This window comes from Monodon monoceros, unplaced genomic scaffold, assembly GCF_005190385.1.
Source record: "Monodon monoceros isolate NGI ecotype Baffin Bay Population unplaced genomic scaffold, NGI_Narwhal_1 Super_Scaffold_4, whole genome shotgun sequence".
Taxonomy (NCBI): Eukaryota; Metazoa; Chordata; class Mammalia; order Artiodactyla; family Monodontidae; genus Monodon; species Monodon monoceros.
In genome coordinates this window covers 22,848,417-22,854,416 of record NW_021703781.1, presented here as the reverse complement: position 1 = coordinate 22,854,416, position 6,000 = coordinate 22,848,417, and the positions used below count along the sequence as shown (strand labels likewise).

Sequence of the window (6,000 nt, the reverse complement as noted above, 5' to 3'; positions counted from 1 at the left end):
GGGGCGGGTCCCGAGGCCGGGGCGGGTCCCGAGGCCGGGGCGGGTCCCGAGGCCGGGGAGGGGCCGGTTGCTTCCCTGGGCTCTCCCCACTCCTTTTCCTCCGTGCCCCTCCCACACGCATTTCACCACGATCCCGACAGGCTCAGCGGCTAGGAGAGTCACGTGAGGATGGGCGGTGGAGCTGGAGGCTGGTCTCGCCTGTTTCTTCGTCTCTATGGTTTTCAGAGGTGGGCGGCTTTGACGGAGAAGCAGCTGGAGCTTCAGCGTGGACGGGTAAGTCCTGGACTCTGAAGGGTATGAGGAGACAGCCTTTTAGGAATGACGAAAGGGAAGGGAATGCGAAACGGCTTTAGGGACTTGACCTCCGGGGCTGGCTGTTTCCGGCTGTTTGTCTGCTGTGGGGTCAGGCGACTTCTCTGGTCGAGCGGGATAGCTGTCTCTCCCTGATGTGCTCAGTTTAGGGGTTTGAGAGCAGTCCTTAGTCCTGCCTGCTTCCCTTCCTCAGCTTTCCTAAACCTCACCCATTCCCTTCTCCCTGTCCCAGGAGAACTTCTACTACCGAGTTCCCAACCTCAGGGTTCACTTGAGCGTCGACGTCCCTCTTCTCACGGGTGACCAGGGACACATCCTTGGGATTTGTGGATGTGGTTGGAAGTGGGTGCGGAGTTTACAGTTAGATCTCTTATGGGGGAAGTATTAATCTTTGAAACGAAGAAAGAAGTGGAAAAATCACTGGGACCTGAAAGAACATAACAAAGTGCAGGCTTCTTGGACTGTTCAGTTTTTTTCTTTCCCAGTGCCGTAACCAGTTTTCATTCTCTGTCGAGTTTCCTTCTCACCATACTGTCCTGGCCCACAATACGATGCTTTGAGAATGAGCCGGGCGTTATTGACTCAGTGTGACTGTTGGGAAAAGAGTTTAAAACGAACTGTTCTTTAGGTTGCGATCTCTGTTATGTTATGGTTTATGGTTTCTTTATCTTCTCTTTCAGATGCCTAAAAAGTATTGTAGATATTTGTAAATATAAGTAGAATAACCATATTATAGTTAAGGGACTAGAGTAAAATACTTTATTTTCCTTGTGGTACCTGGAAAGTCCTATTTTATTTCTGTTTTTAAGTATCAATAGATGTGTCTATCGGTTTGGGGGCAGTTTCTTGGGTATACCTTTGTTTATGTTAAAGTATTCCTTTGAGTTACATGTGCAAGTGATCTAGCAGTAGAAAGGAGTGAAGCAGTTTGGGGTTGATAGCTGTAGGAGAGTTTAGGTTTATTAAACTGTATGACAGATTAATAAAATGTCAGCATCTTGAGACAGGTGTTGGCCAGTTCGACCACCCGTTATCTTCCTAGCGTTGGGTAAGGTATTGAGCTTGTTAAATATTGCCTTATTCTAAAAATTTTTTAGAACCCACTGCCACTTGTTTGTGAGAAGGTGGCTCTGGCCTCCAGCTGCTCTAAATGTCCTTACTGAGGATTATAAGACACAAAGTAATGCTAACAAAAAGGAAAGATTCAGGAGTTGGTTTTGTGCCTGGGGAGAAAAGGAAAGAGTGATAGAAACTAATAAGAGCAAGAGAACAAAAGAGTGTATTGCTATCTTCATTTATAATCTATAGAACATTTACTATATTCAGTAGACTTTTTAACATTTCCAAGAGGTGCATTTTGAGAGTGACTTTCCTGTATTTAACAATGGTATGTAATTTGTCCCTTAATGCAATATTATGTAAAATAATTATAACTGAAAGATTTAACTGACACTTAAGATTTTATATTATTCAGAATTAATAGGACAAAAGTGATAAAGTTATTATACCTAATTTGGCCACTTTCAATCTTTAGTTTTCCCTCTTGAGCAATTTTTACAATGGCTGCGCAATTGCTGAATGTTTACCATTTTTTTTTTCCGTAAGGAGTAGAGTTTTTTTACTATTTCCTTTAAAAGAGAGCCAATTTTTAAAAAAAGTTTACTCACAGCTTTTTTCCCCCCACTCAAAATGAAAATAGCTTGATTTCGTGCCAAGGGAAAAAGCTGATTCTTTTTAAGTAGATGTTTACTCACTTTGGTAAATTATGAGAAAATTATTAATGCTTTTAAGACATGAAATATTGATATCTCAGCATATTTGAGAAGAAAACACAGGGGTAGTGTTTTTAAATGTTTTATATTTCCTATTATAAAAATAATATGTGCTTATTTTTGAAAAATAAAAACATTGTAGAAAGTATGACACAAAGTTGAAATCCTAATTTATCTTTTCCCTGCCACCAGGTAACCACTAGTTCCCCTTGCATTTTGGGAATCAGTGTGGAAAAGTAGAGCCTGGAGTCAGAGTCCCTGGGGAAAATGGTACTAATAGTATTAGGCTTACATCCTACAACCTCAGAAACTCCAGAAGAGAGATTTCCCTTTCTCTATGATAACACCAAACTACTGTGTGGGAGTCTCCTTGGCCTGACTTGGGTCATTACCCATCTTAGAGGCAATCTCTGTGCCCAGACAGATGGAATGCTTTGTGTGGCCAGGATTGGATCTTATTCCCACCCTGGAGTGGGGTGGAAGGGGATACATTTTCAAACCACATGAATTAAGGGTAGGTGACATACAGTTCCTAAAGGAAAATTGAGGTATCATTTCCTGGAGAAGGCAGAAAGATTGCTGGGCAGACATAAACAGCAGATGTTCACTAAAATAATTTTACATATATTTAAAAAAATTAATTTCTTTCCTTTACCAGTATAAATTAATTGTATTTTAAAATTTACATGTTGATTTTTCCTTTTTTAATGTGTATTATTTTATTAATTTATAAAACTTGAAATTTAAACTCTTTGCACCTATTTGTATTGTTATTACATGTATAAGTACACATGCTCTGGAGTATTCAGGTTTTCTAACTTTAAATATATTGTATATTTGGCCAGCTTGTTAAAATTGATTATTGGTAAGTATTTTTTGTACTGTGGGTGAACTTGATTATATGAACTGTAGTTTATAAATGGTAAATAAAAGTGTTTTAAATATTTAAGTGTATATAGTAAATATGATTACATGCTGATTCTTTTAATTATTCCGTGTTCAAAAATCTGCATAGAAACGACTTCATTTTGAGCATTGTATAAAATATAAAAGATAATTGTCGCTAATTGTTGTCACTGGGTGTTAACTTTAAATCTACAGTTAACATTAATGTCTGGTTTTATATCTTTATGGATTATTCTGACAATTCATTATATTTTAAGAGAAAATATAATAGAAGCAACATATTGTTTACTCTTGTTTTCATTTAAAAGATGTTAGTAGCTCGATTCAATGGACATTTGAACTTTAATTGCTAACATTGGTGGCTAACATTGGCTAACAGGCTTTAGTTTAGACAGGCAGGTCTATATTCTAAAACTCAACTCCATCACTTCTTGATGTTGAGCAAATTACTTAATCTTTCTGAACTTGAGATTATTTCATTTACAAATGGAGATGATAATACCTATCTCATAAGGGTCTTGTAAGGATTAATTAACATATGCCAAGTGCCTAGGATGTAGTAGATTCTCATTAAATGTAATTGTTAATAATAGCAATGACAAAAAATGCCTAGAAGAGTTTATTTTCCCAATTTCAGAATGCTTAGCCCCAGAGAGTTTAAAATGTATAGGTGTCTGCAGAATTAGCAAGATGGTTCTTTATTCAGTTTGTCTTGATTTTAGCAGGTTTTAAAATTCTATATTGCAGATATAGCAATAAATGAGAAAACTTTGTTTAAACTACATAATTATTAGCAGACTGCCTAAGTTTTTAAAGATTGCTTAAGCTCACACAGCTTGATATATATAAAGAATACAACCCAGTCAAAAAAATGGACAGAAGACCTAAATAGACATTTCTCCAAAGAAAACATCCAGATGGCCAACAGGCACATGAAAAGCTGCTCAATATCACTAAGTATTAAAGAAATGCAAATGAAAACTACAATGAGGTATCACCTCACACCAGTCAGAATGTCCATCGTCAAAAAATCTACAAATAATAAATGCTGGAGAGGGTGTGTAGAAAAAAATGAACCCTCCTACACTGTTGGTGGGAGTGTAAACTGGTGCAGCCACTATGGAGAACAGTGTGGAGGTTCCTTAAAAAACTAAAAATAGAGTTACCATATGATCTTGCAACCCACTCCTGGCCGTGTATCTGGAAACGATGAAAACTCTAATTGGAAAAGATACATGCGCCCCAGTGTTGACAGCAGCACCATTTACGATAGCTAAGACGTGGAAACAACCTAAATGTTCATTGACAGATGAATGGGTAAAGAAGATGTGGTACACATATACAACAGAATATTACTCAGCCATAAAAAAGAATGAAATAATGCCATTTGTAGCAACATGGATGGACCTAGAGACTATCATATTAAGTGAAGTAAGTCAGACAGAGAAAGTCAAACATATGATATCACTTATATGTGGAATCTGAAAAATGATACAAATGAACTTATTTACAAAACAGAAACAGACTCACAGACATAGAAAACAAACTTATGGTTATCAAAGGGGATAGTGGGGCTGGGGCAGGGGAGAGATAAATTAGGCGTTTGGAATTAACATATATACACTACAATATATAAAATAGGTAAACAACAAGGACATACTATATAGCACAGGAAACTATACTCAATATCTTGTAATAACCTAAAGTGGAAAAGAATCTGAAAAAGAATACATATATATATATAGACACACACACACACATATATGTGTGTATAACTGAATTACTTTGCTGTATACTTGAAACTAACACAACATTGTAAATTAACTATACTTCAATTAAAAAAACATAAAAAGTAAAGATTGCCTCCTCCAAGTATAACTGTCAGGCTGAGGGAATGTATTGAGTGAATTTTACACAAACTCTTAGCTCAGTAAAGCTCAGTAAGTGGAAGATAGCCTGTTCCTTCACTATACAAGGGAAGCTAAGCATTGAGCACCTTGGAAGTTCATATCAGAATTTATGGTGACTTTAGGTAATTGGGGTATGGTTGTTTTACAATGTTGTGTTAGTTTCTACTGTATAGTGAAGTGAAGTAGAGTTCCCTGTGCTATACAACAGGTTCTCATTAGTTATCTATTTTATACATATTAGTTAGTGTATATATGTCAATCCCAATCTCCCAATTCATCCCACCGCCCCATCCCCACCTTGGGGTCCATACGTTTGTTCTCTACGTCTGTGTCTCTGTTTCTGCCTTGCAAACAGGTTCATCTGTACCATTCTTGTAGATTCCACATATATGTGTTACTATACAATATTTGTTTTTCTCTTTCTGACTTACTCTGTATGACGGTCTCTAGGTCCATCCACATCTCTACAAATGACCCAATTTCGTTCCTTTTTATGGCTGAGTAATATTCCATTGTATATATGTACCACATCTTCTTTATCCATTTGTCTGTCGATGGGCATTTAGGTTGCTACAATGACCTGGCTATTGTAAATAGTGCTGCAGTGAACATTGGGGTGCATGTGTCTTTTTGAGTTATGGTTTTCTCTGGGTATATGCCCAGTAGTGGGATTGCTGGATCATATGGTAATTCTATTTTTAGTTTTTCAAGGAACCTCCATACTGTGCTCCATAGTGGCTGTATGAATTTACATTCCCACCAACAGTGCAAGAGGGTTCCCTTTTCTCCACGCCCTCTCCAGCATTTATTGTTTGCAGATTTTTTGATGATGGCCATTCTGACAGGTGTGAGGTGATACCTCATTATAGTTTTGATTTGCATTTCTTTAATAATTAGCGATGTTGAGCATCTTTTCATGTGCCTCTTGGCCATGTGTATGTCTTCTTTGGAGAAATGTCTATTTAGGTCTTCCTCTCATTTTTTGATTGGGTTGTTTTAGTGGTTACTGTATTGAACAGTGCAGATATGAAACATTTCTATCATCCCAACACATTCTATTTGACAGAATTGTTGTGGATTATTATAAATACACTTATATC

General features: G+C 37.2%; 1 protein-coding gene across 1 annotated transcript in view; it reads left to right on the top strand.

The window, feature by feature from the left end:
- The first annotated feature begins 149 nt into the window (after positions 1 to 149).
- The window catches only part of MICU1 (mitochondrial calcium uptake 1), a 230,222-nt gene continuing 224,371 nt past the window's right edge, over positions 150 to 6,000 (top strand). The window contains exon 1 of the mRNA XM_029245049.1: positions 150 to 273. The gene's annotated coding sequence lies outside the window, so the exon portion shown is untranslated. The remainder of the gene's footprint in view (positions 274 to 6,000) is intronic.